This window comes from Desmodus rotundus, chromosome 2 (genome assembly GCF_022682495.2).
Source record: "Desmodus rotundus isolate HL8 chromosome 2, HLdesRot8A.1, whole genome shotgun sequence".
In the NCBI taxonomy this organism is placed as follows: Eukaryota; Metazoa; Chordata; class Mammalia; order Chiroptera; family Phyllostomidae; genus Desmodus; species Desmodus rotundus.
The window spans coordinates 207,701,458-207,718,853 of NC_071388.1; positions in this window are offsets into that span (position 1 = coordinate 207,701,458).

Here is a 17,396-nt window from a genome sequence, read left to right on the forward strand (position 1 = left end):
CAGCCTTTCCCCTGCCTTTCCAGCCAAAGGCTGCTCTGGCCCAGTCCCGGTCCATTCCCACCCAAGCCCGGGCCCTGCCTGCAGGGCCCCACCACACCCAGGTCTCCATGCCCTTGTCAGGCCACTCACTGGCTCTCTCATTTGCCCATGTAGGCAGCCAGCTGTTTACGGGGCGACTACTGTATGGCACACATTTTGCTGGCCGCTGCCTCCTTTTCTTGAGATCGTGTGGTTTGTGGGTCAGCCAGCAGGCGCACGAGCTGGGAAGGCAGAGTGCAGGGGTTAAGAAGGGAATTATATCTGTAAACAGAGCAAGGCCAGTCTGTCCTCTCTGAGAAGATGGAGGGGACACTGCCGATCTTTCTGGTCCTCCAGCCACAGAGCCCCCTTCCTGGGTCCCGGGACATTGGAGATGAGAATGGCTGATCCCAATCCTCACTCTCCAGCCTCCCTCATGCCTGGTGCTGGTGCACAGCTGCTCAACCCGCCTGCTGTAGGCTGGGGACAGTGGCAGCTCCTGGCAGGGACACCATCAGGGGGGTGGGCCCACAAGCATGGGCAGCTGTGTCCAGAGGCTGCAGACACTGGCACGACAAGGCCTACCTGTCCCTCGTGGTCGGGAAGGCCCTGAACCAGGCATTGCCCAGAGAGCTGGTGCATCTGCTGTGAGGGGTCCGTGCACCAGTGTAGAGAAGGCGTCTTTATTGGGAGCCGGCCACCTGCTGATGAGGGATCTTGGTTTTTAAACTCAGTATAGACCCAGGGAAGGCTGCTCTTTGTTCTGAGGAGACACGTGCGTGTTGTGTGGTCACGGGTCTTCCCCAGGAGGTCGGAGGTTGAAGCGCCCACAGTGAGCAGGCTCCACTGTCCCCGCCCCCGCCCCAGAGAAGCCTCTCTACGAGGGAGCTGAGCGCATCTTCGCACAGTGCCACTTGGCCGTGTCCTCGCTGTCCCTTTGCGAGGGGCATCCTGGACAGCATGTGCGATGGCACAGGTGGGGCCTTGGGTACCGCGTCGAATGGAGGCGGTGAGCGTGGACATCCTTGCCCCGCTCCCAGTCTGAGGGAGAAGGTGCTCCAAACTGCACCGCGAGGTGGGTGTCAGCCTCGGCGGTGTGGGTTGCACAGCTGTCCCTTGTCACACGGAGTAGGTTTCTGTCTGGGACAGTTTGCTGAGAGCCTGTTTATAAGATCACGCAGTGGTGCAATGGGCTTTTCATCCATGGTAATTATTATTTGAAAGTATTTCCTCCAAATAAGTCTAACCTATTATTTTTCAGATCTGCAAACAATTGAGACCATACAGCTGTGTCTCTACGATACAGCACTCTGTGTAGACTTGCTTACTTCATTATTGTACCTAAAAAGTGAATTAAAAGTCAGTGCCCGAGTCTCTGCCGTTTCTAAGTTGTCGGTTTCCTCTTTATTACTGTAGGAATCCAATCATTAAATGTGTACCCACCTGACTGAACAGTTTTCCAAATAAAAGGCATGATTTTAACTGAAGCCAAAAAACTGTTTGCTATTGTGTCAGTTGAGAAAGTATTAAACTTCCTGGTCCTGAGGCCATTAAACGAAAATCCAAGGATTTAATGAGAGGAGAGCTGAGCCCCTTGGTGGGGGAGAGGGCGTGGCAGTGGGTAGGTTCGGTTGGGGTCAGAGCTTTGCCGGGCTTGAGGGCCGACGTAAGGGTGGCATCGGCCCCTTCCCAGAGCTCTGGGCTACCACCGCCCTCACTCTGGTGGCAGGCGAGGAGAGGCAACTTTCCCTTAAGGCCGGTGCTGTCTGAGGTGACACCCATGTCTGAGGTGACTCTTCAGAGGTCAGAATGATCTCTCTTCCCTGGCTGTGTCATCCAGCTCGGCTTTGGGGACACGGACCTGGACTGGGGAGGGCCCTGCAGAATCTGTTGTCCTGTGTCGTTCTGCCTGGTGTATGTCCCCAAAGCTGTCACCTCGGCTTTGTTCTGCCTGCATTGCTGATGCTGGTGCTTAGGGGGGATCCCAGCTGGCACCCCTCCCCCCCTAGAAGTCCTGGGCAGTGTCAGGAACTGGGAGTCAACAAGGCCCCTCCCCGTCAGGGCGTCTGACCCTTCACGAAGCCGAGGTTCATGGACCTCGGGGTGCCCCTCGCCCTGGACGAGCTGTGACGTAGCACGTGGGGCTTACTAGGCACCATGCTCAGCAATTTCCACGAACTCTCTTACTTAATCCTCACAACTGCGCATGGTCTGGGTCCAGCTCCACCGGCCCCTCTGTAAGAGACACCCTTGAAGCCACTGTCCAGTGAGGAATCGTGTGGGACTGGGCCTAGGTCACGAGCAAAGGCAACCTTTGACTGCAGAGTGATCTCGTGGCTGCCCTCAGCCCTCGCCGCCCCGCCCCTGCAGGGCCTGGGAATAAGGTGGCCAGAGTCCAAACTCCGGTGTTCCTCTTGTTCTGGAACGTTCCCCTCCCCACTGCCTCCCTCTGCTGTGTGAGTGGCTGGCCAGATTCACAAAGGCTCCCAGGTGGGGACAGCCAGCCCCGCCCCCACCCCCTCTGCTCACAGTGCCTCTCCTGCTTCTGCCTGAGTCTCTGCCTATTTCCCTCCAGCAGACTCAGGCCTGGGCCTTCCCGGGCATCTCCCGCGGTGTGGGTTCTTGCTCACCAGCTTCTCCTCGGAGCCCAAAATGGAAAAACGCCACTTGTCCCCAGACCAAAGCTTTTTGGGAGCAGCAAAGAGGCTTGACGGGACCTCTGTCAGGTGGGAGGCATCCCCTCTGGGGGTGCTGATGGGCTACCTAGCTGAGTTGCAAAGGCAGAGGCCCAGGTACCTGTAGGCTGCAGTAGCCTGGAGACATGAGACAGTCCCCCTGTGAAAGAGACTTGGGGAGAAAAGCCACTGTGCGCCTGCCTCCTGCTGCCCCCCGTCCCCACCCCACTCCTCCACAACAGACTGAGTCCTAAGAAGGAGGAGGAGGGAAAATAGAGACCCTCCCCTCCCCCAGCTGGGAAGCTGCTGCCGCCCCATGTAGCAAGGGGGACTGTCGGGGGGGGGGGGGGGCTCAGAGGAGAGGTGAGCTCCCCTGGTATTGCCGCCATCAGCTCCCCGGACTCTCAGAAAGCCTGGCGGTTTGTCCACACAGAGAGAGAATATCCGAGCAGCTGAGCAAAGCAAATAGCAGGTGACGGGGCCAACCCAGGGCCCCAACGGAAAGCCAACAGTCTGGACTGGCTCGCACTCCTGCCCCTATCCAGCGAACGATGCTCAAGGGACCTCATCATCCCTACCCTGGGGACATATCCTTGACCATGAGCCAGATACCCGCTGAGGCCATGGGCACTCGGAAAGAGCGTGTGGGAATCCAGCGAGACACCTGAGAACGTGGACTCAGAAAGCACAGACTCAGTGTCAGCCTGGCGGTGGCGACGCCCTTTGCTTTGTGCCTCCAGGCTGGAGGCCCTCCTGGGGAGGCAGCAGCCCTCCCACCTCTCTGCCTGAGACAGGATGGGGAGCAAAGACAGGGAAGCCCTGCCCCCCTCCCAAACTGAGTGGCTCTGGCTTGGGGACCAAGGGCATGGAGAAGGAAAATGGCCACCTGCCGAGCCCTCAGCCATGAGGCTGGGAGACCAAGCAGCATGACCAAGGGCCAGTGGCAGCAGTAGGGAAGGGACAGTTGGAGGGGACGTGTAGGATGGCACATGGGGAGACGGTGAAGGAAGACTGAAAAGTGGGGGACCAGCAGAAGCCTGGGACCAGAGGCTCCCCGGGAGGTCAGAGCCTGTCCCTGTCACCTCTGTGGCCCACCCTGCAGGACTCAGGAGACGCAGCTGGAGAGCCGGCATTGCCAGACCCTGACAATAACAAGGGGACTGCTGGAGGGGGCTCCTGTGGCTCTAGGGTCCACCCTGCGGGACTGGTCCTCGTCCACCTGTCCCTTCACCCTGTGTGAGTCCTTCAGACCAACAGAATGAGGCCCCGCCCCCGCAGTCCCCTCCTGGGGTCACACGTGGTGCGCACCAGGCCACATACGCTGAACACTGAGGCATCCCAGACAGTCCCCAGCTTGCTGGGCTTCAGAGCCCAGGTGGCTGTCACAGTCACCAGTGCCGCTGGGTTCTTGCGGTTCCTGCTCTGTGGGAGACAGGAGGCAGGAGACAGGAGGCAGGAGGGAGCCAGCCAACCCGTTCCTCGCCCTTTGCTCTCTGGTGGGCAAAGGTCCAAGGCCTGGCTCTCACACAGCCAGTCCTGAGAAGTCCCGGGGCGCCGAGCACAGGAAGCCGCCGAGCGAGCGAGCGTGGGGCCTGTCTCCCTGGGAGGCGGTGGCGCCACAGAAAGGCCTCATCTGGTGTGTTCTCCCCTTCCCCTTCCCCCGCGCTGCCCTGGGGCTGTGCCTCCTGGAAAGGCACCCGTTTGCATGCCTGTCTTCACACCGTGTGCCAGGGCGCCGGAACTGAGGCTGGGACACTGAAAATGGCTCTGGAATGCAGCCCTCGGGGGTTCGTCTTGCGACTGAACTGCCCACCTGTCTCAAAGCCATAGGACCCCCGTTGCTCGTGGTAGGTGGGATTGTAATGAGCAGGGTCCAGCCGTGGCTTGTTTTGTGTGGGCCTTGAACTAAGAATGGTTTCTACATTTGTACAGGGAAAGGGGAGAAAAATAAAAACCAAAGAGCATGCTATAGAGATCACGCAAGGCCCACAAAGCCGCAATTCCGTACTGTCTGGCCCTTTACAGGAAGAGCCAGCCGACCCCCGGTGACCCTGGCAGGCAGTGGCATGGTTGCTACTGAGGCTGTCCCTGGTGCTCAGTCGGATGGGTGCAGGCAGAGAGAAAGGCACTGGGGGGCGGAGTAGGTGTGAGGACCCGTCTGGGGCGACAGTGGTCATCACATCAGTCCTGGAGAGGTGATGGAGGCTCTGAAAAGGGAGAGTGAGAGGCCAACCTCAGACCTACCCTGTGAGCCTGGGACCCCGCCCACGCCCCCCAGCAGACGGGCGGAAGGCAGGCCCACACTCCGACCTCAGAGCTGCAGAGGAGTCCGGTGCCAAGGTCAGGAGTCACATAGGGAATGACTCTGGGCCATGGATGTGGGCGGCCGGGCAGATGCGCTGAAACTGTCAAAGGGCCAAGTTCTCAGGACCCCCTTGTTGGCAGAAGCAATGCTTTCCCCCTCGCTAGAGAGCAGACTGTCCTCACTGGGGGCCTCCCCTGGGGTAGCCCCCTGCCAAGTGATGCTTGTCTTCCTCGAGACCTGCCCTTGGCACCCCCCTTCACCCCAGGCCTATAATGGGGTCAGGCCTCAGCGCAGCTGGATCTGAGAACGGAAGCCCTGCTCTGGGGGAACGAGCCTGCACACCCGCAGGCCTGGCTGACATGCGCCAGCAGGCCCGGGGGAGCGGTCTTCAGGGTGTTGCAGGGGCGACTGTCGGCGAGATTGGGGACTGGAGGGGAACTCGCGGGCAGGGAGCTCATCTGTGCTTTAGGACTCAATGTTCCGTCGAGGGCACCAGGCACTGGCTCTGCTCACGTCTCGAGATGACTCCCATGGGGTGTTCGTAACCACTTAACACGGGGAAACGGGATGTGTGGCCATTGCCAATTTCTGTGGTGTAAACGCTCCTACCGTGAACCATTGCGAGACACCATTCTTATGAACGTGGCAATGCCAAGGTCAAAGGCATGAGGAGAAGAGGCCCATCCCCCCCACCCCCGGGCCCAGTCCCAGTCCCACACGGCCAATTCAAGTGTTTCCGCAGACCAGAGACTCTGGGTCTGTGCGGTTACGTGGAGAAAGGGCTGTCCCGCAGTCCGATGCCTGGACGACAACTTTTCCAAACTCTTTATTTAGGAGCTTTAAAAAGGGGCCATTGTTACCAAATAACCTCAGTAAAGTGTTCACCACAAAGATATGTCTCAAGGTTGTTGAGACCCCTGCTACTTGTGTGAGGGTCTGCGACAGACAGGTCAGTTCTAGGTTCTTGTCAGGCTTGCAGCAGTGGCTGTCATTGTGGAGTGTGGGTGACATTCCTTTTCCTCATCTATTCTATAGTATTTAGTGTATGTTACCTATTTTGTATATACAAATTATAAATGCTATGTAATCTGTGTTTATACATTAGAATAAACATCTGTAGAAAAACATCACTTCATATGTTATTATTTTTCTTCTTTATTAAAAAGATTTTATTTATTTATTTTTAGAGAGAGGGGAAGGGAGGGAGAAAGAGAGAGAAATATCAGTGTGTGGCTGCCTCTCACGTGGCCCCCACTGGGGACCTGGCCCGCAACCCAGGCCTGTGCCCTGACTGGGAATCGAACCAGCAACCCCCTGGTTTGCAGCCCACGCTCAATCCACTGAGCCACGCCAGCCAGGGCTAACTTCATGTGTTATAATCTACTAAATATAAAATAAAAAATTAATTTTCAAGATGATGTTTAGTATTGGTTCAAAGCCGCTTGCTTTGTGACCTGGGCAGCTTTAACAGGCTGGGGAGTTGGGACCAGAGCAGGAAACATCAAAAGTACTGAATTCTTCGGGACGCCGCCAAGTCAGTATATTTTGATCTGACTCCCGTTCGTTTTCCGGTGCTGGCCTTGGCGATGAGGCAAATAGGGTTTCACGCCACTTTGCACAGCCAGCCCCTGGAGATCTACCGAGCTGATGCTGGTCATTCAAACCTCGGCAGAAATTGTAAACCAACGGCCAGCAGAGCAAAAATCAGATGATAAAACTATAAAAGAAATGGAGCCGTGAGCCCTCAGGTGGGGGACACAGCAGGGACTTGCAAGGAAGAGTCACGTCAGAACAGCCACCGAAGCTACAGGAAGGTCAAACTCACAATGATGGGCTTGGATGTATCGGTGGAGCCGAAAGAGGCAGACCCGGCCCCGGGGCTGAAGGACGATTGGAATCTGTGCCCGGGGAGATGTACCTTCTGCGTCCAGCCACCCAGCCTGTCCGTGCTGAATCTCAGGACACTGGGCGGGGTCCCTAGAGGGGGCCACTTCTGTCTGCGGATGGAGTGAAAGTGTTTTCCTCCCGCATCTGCCCTGCTCCACATGCGGCCTTCCTGTTTTGTTGGTACCAACAACCCAGGGTGCCGAGTCGCTAATTCCTACGCTGTTTGACACGGATTAAAACATAGAAAACCTTGTAAGGAGGGTTGCTTGCAGTCCACGCATCTCTCCCGAGTGGGGTGTCAGGCCGCAGAGGCAGAGGGCTGGCGTCAGGCCCCTGCTGACCAGCCAGGGCCTGTGGGTGGGTGTGCCCAGCGTGCCCGGGTGGGGGCGGGTGGGCTCACCTCCCTTCTTCCCCCGCCCCCCGGCTCACAGCTCTGGACGCCACCACCCAGCGAGGCTCCAGAGAGGCTTTGGGTCACTTTGCAGCCCCTTCCTCCTCCGACACCCGCAGGCACTGGGTTTAAATGTGGGGCTGCCTCGCTCACACTCCTCAGTAAGCCTGTCATGGTGTGGGGGGAGGACTCGGAGCCCAGAAACAACCCTGTCACTCAGCACTGGGTGGGGCTGGTAAGTGAGTGTCCTGGAGATCACCTCATTCCGAAAGTCTCCCCCTGTCCCCAGCGCTCAGGTTCTGCCTGTGCCCCAGACGGGGACACTGTGTACCCATGCTGCCCTCTCTGGTCCCCAGCTTCTATTCCTGCTCGCCTCGCTGTCCTCACTGCTCAGGACTCCGGAGTTCTTCTGAATCTCAGAACTCACATCCCACTGCCCCTTCCTGGCCCCTTTGGGTGGCGTCCAGGCCTAGGACAGTGAAGGGAAGCGTTTCTATTCTTAGAGACTGATTTCTCCACCCCCCGCCTGCCCCCGTGGGCTCTGGGGTTAGGAATGCTCACCACACCCTTTTGGAATGCGCTGGAGATAAGAATTACTCCCCTTTTTTCCAAGGATGAGCTTCACCTCGCCCTGTTGAAGGACTTTTTTCCCTATTTTATCTCCACTTCTCTTCCCTCCCCCTCACTATTCAGGTCACCAAGATTTCAGGCCGCGCTTCTGTGCCTGCAGAGAGGAACTATCCTCTGAGATGCTCCTTCCCGTCCAAGAAAGGAACGCACTGCAGGCTGCAGAGGGAGCTTCTGAAACTCGGAATTGCCCCTCTGGGTCTTTGGACGGTGCCCAGGCCAAGGGCTCGTGACACCTGGGAGAGCTGTGTAGCTTCCTGGTGGCTCTCGGCCTCCAGCTTCACGGCCATGTGTGTGTGTGTGTGTGTGTGGTTGTGCCTATCAGCAGGACCAGCATCTTTCACTGGCATCAAAAGACTGACCCATTTTCAGCAACCGCCTTCTCGCCGCCGGGGAGGCCTTTGTCCTGTGTGTAGGGACACCTGAACTGCGGCAGTGAGGGGAGCAGTGGGTGCTCAGCGGGGGGGAAGGAAGCGCCACCACGGCTCCCACCTCCTTCCTTTCTGGAAAATTTCTTTTTCTCAGTCATAATTTAAACCTCTCTTCAGACACAAAGTCAACAGTGGACAACGGGAATACCCTGAGTGCGTGGCCCCGACTGGTGACTGGGGCTGGGGCTGGGGCTGGGGCTGGGGCGGCCCTGAAAGCCTCCTTCCCGGGGTGGTGGGTGTGCGGGCCCCAGGCTCCGCGCCCGCACACAGCCGGACCCCTCGCTCGCAAGGGAGCTTGGAGGCAAGACGAGCCAAGGACACGCGGCATGTGTCGAGAACCTCTGCGGAAGTCCCAGCAAGCTGAACTGTGTTTGGTTTGTGAAATGTCATTGCTCTCACGATGGAAACAGCTGCTGAAACTCCTTGACCTCGGCGCTCCTCCGGCAGGCGGGTGGGGCCCGGTGCTGGGTGGCCCCACTCTGCGCTGCGTTCACTGGCGCGGCTGGCTTTCTCCCGGGAGCTGCTGGCATCGCGCCTCTTATTACCTGCCCTGAATTCACGACAATGGTTGGCACAATACGAAATTCATCTGTGTCGACTGAACAAAGGGAATGGACAGGACCCATGTCCAAATAGTTGGCTAAATATTGCCTTTCTAAAGAAACGCATTGTGCCTGACCTCTGCCTCAGAGAGGATCCAGAAATGGGTGTGCTCCCCCTCCTTTGGGGCGACTTAAGGGCGAGATGCCAACCGGTCAGGAGCTAGCACAATGGGGTGTGGCTGTGGAGAGCCCACCCCAGCCCTGAGTGGACTAGCCCCGGGGCCTGCGGACGGGCTGGAGGCTCCGTGTTCTCTTCCGGAAAATCAGGTTAGCAAAGTCACCTATCTGAGGGGGTTGTTTTGTTTTGTTCTTAAGATTTTATTTATTTATTTTTAGAGAGAGGGGAAGGCAGGGAGAGAAACATCAATGTGTGGTTGCTTCTCACACCCCCTGCCACCCCTCACCACTGGGGACCCGGTCCGCAACCCACAGATCTGTCCTGAGTGGGAATAGAACCAGTGACCCTTTGGTTTGCACGCCGACGCTCAATCCACTGAGCCACACCAGCCAGAGCCTGGGGGGGTTGTTTAAAAAAAATTTTTTTTAAATGTTTACATTGTGGTAAAATACACGTAACATAAAATTTACCATCTTAATTATTTTTTTAAATTCTCACCCACCCAAGGATATGCTTATTGATTTTAGAGAGTAAGGGAGTGTGAGACAGAGAGAGAAACATTTGACGTGTTAGAGAATGTCCATCGGTCGCCTCTGTGCACCCTGATTGGGGATCAAACCCACAACCTTTTTGGTTTAGGGGATGACACTGCAACCCACTGAACAACCCGACCAGGGCTTAACCTTTTTTTCCCCTTAATGCGTGGTTGCCTCTCGAGCGCCCCTACTGGGGACCTGGACCATAACCCAGGCAGGTGCCCTGACTGGGATGAAAGCAGCAGCCCTTTGGTTCTCAGGCCGGTGCTCAGTGCAGCCAGCATGGGGCTTAACTATTTTTAAGTATCCGGTTCGGTAGTGTTCGGTTGCGCCGCAACCTCCTGAACTCTTTTCGTCTGGTGCAGCCGAAAATTGGCACCTATTAAACGCCACCCCGTTCCTGCCTCCCTCAGTCCGTCTTCAGGAATTGGACCACAGTAGGCACCTCGTGCCAGTGGAATCATACAGTGTTTGTCCTTCTGTGACGGGCTTATTTCACGCAGCGCAGGGTCCTCAGGGTTCATGCCGCGTTGCGGCAGGTGTCCACACTTTCCGGGGCTGAGTACTATTCCCCCGTGTGGATGGGCCACGTGCTGCTTATCCACTCACTTGCCCGCAGACCCTGGGCCGCTTCCACCTTTTGACTGTTGTAAATAATGCTGTTGTGAACATAGATGTTCACCTATGAACATCTGTTGTGAACAAATATCTCTTTGAGACCCTGCTTTCAATTCTTTTGTGTATATACCCAGCAGTGGGATTGCTGGGTCATATGCCAGTTCTATTTTCAATTTTTAAAAAAGATTTTCTCTATTTATTTTTAGAGAGGGGGAAGGGAAGGAGAAAGAGAGGGAAATATCAATATGTGGTTGCCTCTCATGCACCCCCTACTGGGGACCTGGCCTGCCACCCAGGCATGTGCCCTGACTGGGAACTGAATCGGCGACCCTCAATCTACTGAGCTACACCGGCCAGGGCCACAACATACATTTTTTAATAAGATAAAAAATAAAAACAAGCCAGAGAATGACCAGAGGCTGGCATCTGTGGAGAGGCCTTCAACTCCCCACCCAGCCCCTTTCTCAGGCCACACCTGGGGGCCATTTTGATGGTGAGTTCTACCTTCTTCCCCTCCCCTCCCCTCCCCTCCCCTCCCCTCCCCTCCCCTCCCCTCCCCTCCCCCCCCCCCATCCTGCAAGGCTGCATGGCCTGCACTACCCCCTCCCCAGCACCCCCTCTCCTTTTCCTTCCCGTTTGCCCATCAGACTGGTCTGTGATCCCCCAAACATGCCTGTTTACTGCTTTCTGAACAAGATATGGTACTCGCCCCCTCTGATGCACTGGCCTTCAAATCGAATCAACATTGTACAAACGAGCATAACGTGAGTCAGAGGAATAGGAAAATGCCACCCGGGTTGACTCTCCCAACCTTCAACAGGAGGCAGAGAAAAAGCCGCTGCCAAGAAAAGAAAGAGCAAACGCTGCGGACACTGCCTGACCAGCCGCCATCCTGGGGTGTGCGCTGCGCCCACGCCCGGGGTCCCCAGAGGGGAGGTGGCCGGCTGGCCTGGTCAGTCCGGGGCCGTGCACTCGCCCATGCCCTGGAGACACGGCCCTGCCTCCTGCTGCCTGCCTGTTTTTCACTTGCACTTTCTTCTCCTTAGCGCAGGTGGGTTGCTTTTTGTTTTTGCGCTGTGTTATCACAAAATCCCAGCTCCTGTCGCTTCAGGTTGATTTCTCATGTGCTCTGTTTTGCCCGGTAGTCGTTTTGGCGGGGCCTCCCGTGCCAGGATGGAGGGAAGAGCTCTCGGGAGAAGCCCCCATAGGGGGCAAAGCAGGCAGGTAGGAGCAGGGAGGCCTGAGCAGCAGGTGCAGCTGAGGACTCCAAGGACCCCCCACCCTCAGGGCTGTGAGCTGGCAGCCCCCACCCCCCGGGACCGGCGGGAGCGCCCCCTGCTGGACTCACGTTCCATCTTACCACTAGGAGCATTTCCATGGTTGTATCACTATGGCACCTAGGTTCAGTTCTCCCCTTCACACCAATCGTGGGGATTCAGTTCAGCCGGTCAGTGGGAGATTCAGCTCCCCGAATTTCGGGGTAGCTGCTGCTTCCACAGACCACTCCCAGGAGCAACCCTCTTAGGTGGGAGTCCCTGGGAGACTGGGTTTGGACCTCCAACTCCATCAGTCCTGCCATGGGGGCTGCCCTGGAGCAGGGCAGGCAGGGAGGCCCCGAAGGTTAGGTGTCCCCAGAGAGGAACTTAGCAGTGGCCGACAAAGACCGACACTCCCTGTGGAGTGAGCCTTGCTCTCTAGAGGCACCTGCGTGGCCGGCCACGGTGTCCACTGCCGTGGCTCACATGTCCTTCTGAGGGCCGCTCACTGGGGGTTCATCAGGTGTCCTGGGGAGCCAGCAAAGGGGCTCCTGCTGCCTGGAGCGGGTGTCCTAGTGGGGAGGGGGCATCGCACAACCAGTTACAGGCCTGCCGTTTAAGGCGGCCAGAGGGGCATCTGACAGAGGCCAAGGAGGCCCCTCAGGGGGGACCCGTGGGTCAGTGGGTGTTGAATAGGTGGCAGGGGGGGTAGTTTGGGCAGGAGAACTTGGGTTTTTAAAAAAGATTTTATTTATTTTTAGAGAGAGGGGAAGGGAGAAAGAGAGGGAGAGAAACATCAATGTGTGGTTGCCTCTCACGCGCCCCCTACTGGGGACCTGATGCAACCCAGGCATGTGCCCTGACTGGGAATCAAACCAGCGACCCATCTGTTTGTAGGTGGGCGCTCAATCCACTGAGCCACACCAGCCAGGGCAAGAACTCAGATTTTTAAAAAATAATTTCAGTTACAGTTGACATACAATATTATATTAGTTCCAAGTGTACAGTATAGTGGTCAGATATCTATATACCTTACGAAGTGGTCACCCCAATAAGTCTAATGCCCAACTGGCACCACATGTTTATTAACTATTAATGACTATATCCCCTATGCTGCACTGCACATCCCCAGGACTATTCTGTAACTGCCCATTCATACTTCTTAAGCCCTTCACCCCTTTCACTCAGCCCCCATCCCCAGCCCTCTGGAAGAACTCAGTGTGTGTGTAATTCTAAAGGAAGCTGTGCCTTCAGCTCCTCTCCGAGGCCGGTTGGTGTGCCAGAAGCTGGCAGTGGTGCCCACGGAGGGCTGTGCACAGGTGCGCTGAGCTGAGGTTCACAGGACTTGGCACCTGCCCAGGGGGGCATCTCTCCACCCTCACCTGCCTGTCGGCCGGCCTGTTGACACTTACCCGGCAGAAAGCTCCACATCCACAGGCGTGTCTTGCCCTCATTTACCTTCGGAAAGGGCAAACTGGCTGACTTGGGACTCGAGCGAGCCGGCCTGCAAGGGCTGGCTGGGGCTCCCACGGGAGCTGATTTTCGCCCTGCGTTTGGGAAGCAGCCCGCTGTGTACGCAGGAAGAGCCCTCGCACAACTGCGCTGTCCCCGAGTTTGGGGGTGACAGGCCCTGCGTCAGATCTGGAAGAGCCTGGTGTGGGGGCAGTTGGTGGAGGTCGCTGGCCTTCGCCACTGGGGCTTCCATGGGGAGCTGCTTTGGGCGCTTGTCACTAGGAATGGTTCTTGTAAGAGACATCCAAGCTTAGTTCAAATGCTTCCTGGTGAAATCGCTGAGGGCTGAAGAGGCCAGAATTGACTGACGTCCCGTGCTAGTCACAGGTAAAGGTTGCCCTTGAGGCCGGGGCCGCAGTGCCAGGTGGACTGCAGGTGGCACGATGGCCTGGCGGACCCAGTGAGGTAGGGATGGGCTGTGCAAGCGCACCGGGGTGCGGCTACCAGCAGGGCACTGGTACCCTGGTTTTTGCTAAGTGGGGGTCTCCTCTGGCATCTTACCTTTTAGCTTTTGTCACAGATTTAGAAGTGTTTATTGAGAAGTAAGTCTAAGAGACAATGAGATGTGAAAAGCAGGAGAAACCTCCTATCATCCTGACTCCCAGGTAATCTCTGAAACCTTGACAAACAGGTTCACACTCTCACATACCGGCACATACACACTCACACACACACGCACACATACACAGATATTGAACACTGCTGAGATCATTTTATCTGCGTTACAGTTTGATTTCTTTTAATTTACAACTGTGATGTAAGCAAACCATATTACTAAGAGCCTGTTGGAAAGAGCAGTTTTAGCAAGAGTGTCATCTATTCAACGGGTGGCAAGTAGCCATGGAGCGTCCACGTATGTTCGACAACACGGAAGGGGGGGGGCTAAGGGCGAGCAAATCAACCAGGCCTCTGGCTCACGGAGCTCACGTTCTAGGGGTGACTGGGGCGGAGACGGGGATAGAAAACAAAAAGGCAGATATGAATGAAAAATTACTTCACAGAGGACCTTGAAGGGAGTAACGACACCCAGCTGGAGAATTCATATACGGTCTGCTCCCGAGGCTGTCACGGGTGGGCTGAGACCCACATCACACCCAGGGCCCAGCCTGTGAGGATCGGGGGTGCCTGTTCTTACTCTGCTAAGGGGACCCGAGGCTCCACATTCACTGGGAGAGGGGGAACGAGCCCTCCCAGGAAGGCCCTCAGGTTTCACAGAAAGGGCTCAGCCACCTCCCAGCTTGGATGATGCCACACACAGCAAGGCACTTGACCGGCCTCTGCGCCTGTTGGGGAGTCCAGCCTTGGATCCAGGGCTGGCGAGGCTGTCCCTAGGTTCTGGGCCCCTTCTCCTGCCTGGCACCAGCCACTCCAACCCCCCCTCCATAGGCTGACCTACATCCCAGGCTCTTCACAGGTGACAAGCTCTGAGCTGGGCCCAGTCAGCCTCCCTGGGCCTTTGTCCCCGGGAGCGCTTTCCTCCCAGGTGAGGGCAGGTAGGGCCTGGAGGCTGCCTGGCTTTGTGGAGCCCCGTCTCCTGGGGTGAGTCATGGCCGTGGTCATCTCCTCCATTCATTCAGGAACTACTTATTTCAAAAGCCTCTCCTGCCAGCCTTCTATGTTTCAGACAAGTTTCTGTGCTGTGATTTTCTACAGCTATTTAACCAATTATCTTTTTTTATGAATGACTCTTTTATGTTTTCTGCCTTTTCCTTTAATCCTTTCAGGACTCTGAGGAGCTCAGGGGTAATTCAGGCTGCAGCTCGCAGCCCCCTCCCCCGTCCACACCCCGCTCCAGCTCCCAGAACTGGAGGCCCCAGGTTCCTCTCACCCGCCACCCTCCATGGCCCAGGTTCCAGGTCCCTTTCCTGGAGTGGAAAGTCCTTCCTTGTATTGTCAGCTGCTGCTTTCTAGGGCACCAGAATGACTGCTGGAGTGGAGGGTGTGCATTCGCCAAGGGGCGGCATTGAGGCTATAACCTCCAGGGATGAGTCCTCTCCAAGGCCACCTCCCCCAGACAGGCCCTCAGTGGGGTCGGGAGCTCTGCTCCCTGGTCCCAGATCCTTGCAGACCCTCTTTCATAGACTTGAGGTCCCCCAGAGCGCAGTAAGCCAGAGCCCTCAGGCCTCTGCTGGCTGAGATGGCCCCTGGTGCTCTGCCGGATTCGGTCTTCCTGCAGCGGCACTGGCCAGGGTCCTCAGTGGAACCTCAGGGGCCAGAGTGCTCTCCATGTCTATGTGCACCTTCCCCAAGGCTTGCAGACAGGCCGGTTGCTGGCCCCACTGCCCCTGCAGCCCTGGGCTATGAACAGTCTGGAGCAGGGGGAGGGGAGGGGTGTCTGTTGAGAAGGCAGGGCTCTTGGGGTCAGAGGCTGGGGTCAGCGACCTCCTTGAGTGCACCCTCTAGCACCTGCTCAGGCTGCTCCCCCAGCCAGTGTTCAGAGCTCAGAGGCGGGTGCTCCTTTCAGCAACCTCTGGGTCCCCAGCTGGGCATGGCCAGCAGATCAGGGGGATGTCTGGGCCAGCACTCCAGCCCTCGGACACCAGAGCACCCTCTGAGGGCTCCACCTGGGCATCCTGAGAATGTCACCGGCTCTCTTTCCCTAGCACCTAGACAGCGAGACGCTGCAGCCTTCTCTCAGGGCCCAAACGCTTCAGAGCTTCCGGCCCGCCTTCCCAAACGAGGGCCCCGCCCCAAGGAAGTACGCAGTCCTACTGTGGCCCCTCTTTTAAAGGCTTTCTGGCCCCTGGCTGGTGTGGCTCAGTGGATTGAGTGCCAGCCTGCAAACCAAACGGTTGCCAGTTTGATTTCCAGTCAGGGCACACGCCTGGGTTGTGGGCCAGGTCTCCAGTAGGGGGCGTGGTAGAGGCAGCCACACATTGATGTTTCTCTCCCTGTCTTTCTCCCTCCCTTCCCCTCTAAGAGTCAATAAAGTCTATTTTTAAAAAAGACCTTCTGGGGGCCTGGGGTGGGGTCAGGTGGTGGGCAGGCCCGGGGAGGACAGGCGCCAACACCCTTCCCCCTGCGGGTGGACAGTCTTCGTTTCAGGTGGGCGTGCATGTTCAGGGATGACTAGGCAGACTGGAACTGTTTTATTCTTCTTTATGGGGTTTGATGAACTGTTTCAGGGTGAATGTTTGTTCTCGGGAAGCAGGACATGTATGTGACAAAGATAAGCATAAGGAGGACAATAAGGAGGTAATGGGACTCTGGGAGACCTGGAAGGAGCATCGTTCACAGTACTGACCATCACCCTGGATTGTCACAGTTGGCTGTCCTGCCTGCTGAGGCCTTGGGGTGTGAGTCTGGAGAACCCAGACCAGGAACTGTCTGGAAGGGCTCAGAGGAAGGAGGTACTTTGGCCAAGGGGTTGAGGAGCAGGGTCAATAACAGGAAGGACTCTCCCCAAGGGTCAGTCCCCAGTCTAGGGCACATGTCTGGGTTGTGGGCCAGGTCCCCAGTAGGGGGCGCTCAAGAGGCAACCACACATTGAGGTTTCTCTCCCTCTCTTTCTCCTTCCCTTCCCCTCTCTAAAAAGAAAAATAACTACAATCTTAAAAAAAAACATTGTAAGAGGAATAATTAAACACACAAAAATAATGTTCTATATGATTCCATTCATATGAAACTCTAGAAAAGTCAAAATTGTAATGACAGAAACCAGGTCAGTGGTTGTCTGGGGCTGGACTGGGGAGGGAGATGCAGACCAGCAAGAACGCTGAAGCGCGCAGCAATGTGGTGGCGGTGTCGACCACTGTGCATACTGACCAAAATGCATCCGCCTGCATACTTGACGTGGGTAAATTTTACTGTATGCCAATAACAATCAAATACAAATTTTAAGTAAAAAAAAAAAAAGCCCCCAAACTTCAAAACTACATCATGGACAAACTTATGAAAACCGATTATCAAAAGAACGTCTTGAACGCAGCCAGACAACGGACAGAAGGAAGGTAAGAAAGACAGCAGACTTCTCTTCAAAGGCTCTGTGATCCAGAAGCCAGTGGAGTAAAGCCTTTAAAGTCCTGAGAGAAGAAATGACCCAGAATTCCAGTCGGTGAGACTATCTTTCAAATGTGCAAGTGCACTAAAGACTTTCAGACAAACAGAAGCTGCGAGCATTCACCGCCGGGTGACTTGTGCTCAAAGAAGTAGCCCAGGAGGGTCTTCAGGCGGGAGGGGCATGGCACCAGATGAAAATGCGGGTCTTCGCAAGAACGAAGGGCACTGAAAATGGCAAAAAGGGATGTAAGTACGAGTTGTGAAGGTGTCCATTAGAAGAACTACAGGCTTCCAGATTGCTAGAAGGGTCTCTGCAGTGAGCCTGTGCAGGTGGATGGACACAGGTGGATGGAGGAGACAGGTTCGGCAGAACCGCAGGCACCTGGCCCAACATCGGGGGCGTGGCTTCCCCCGGGTTACG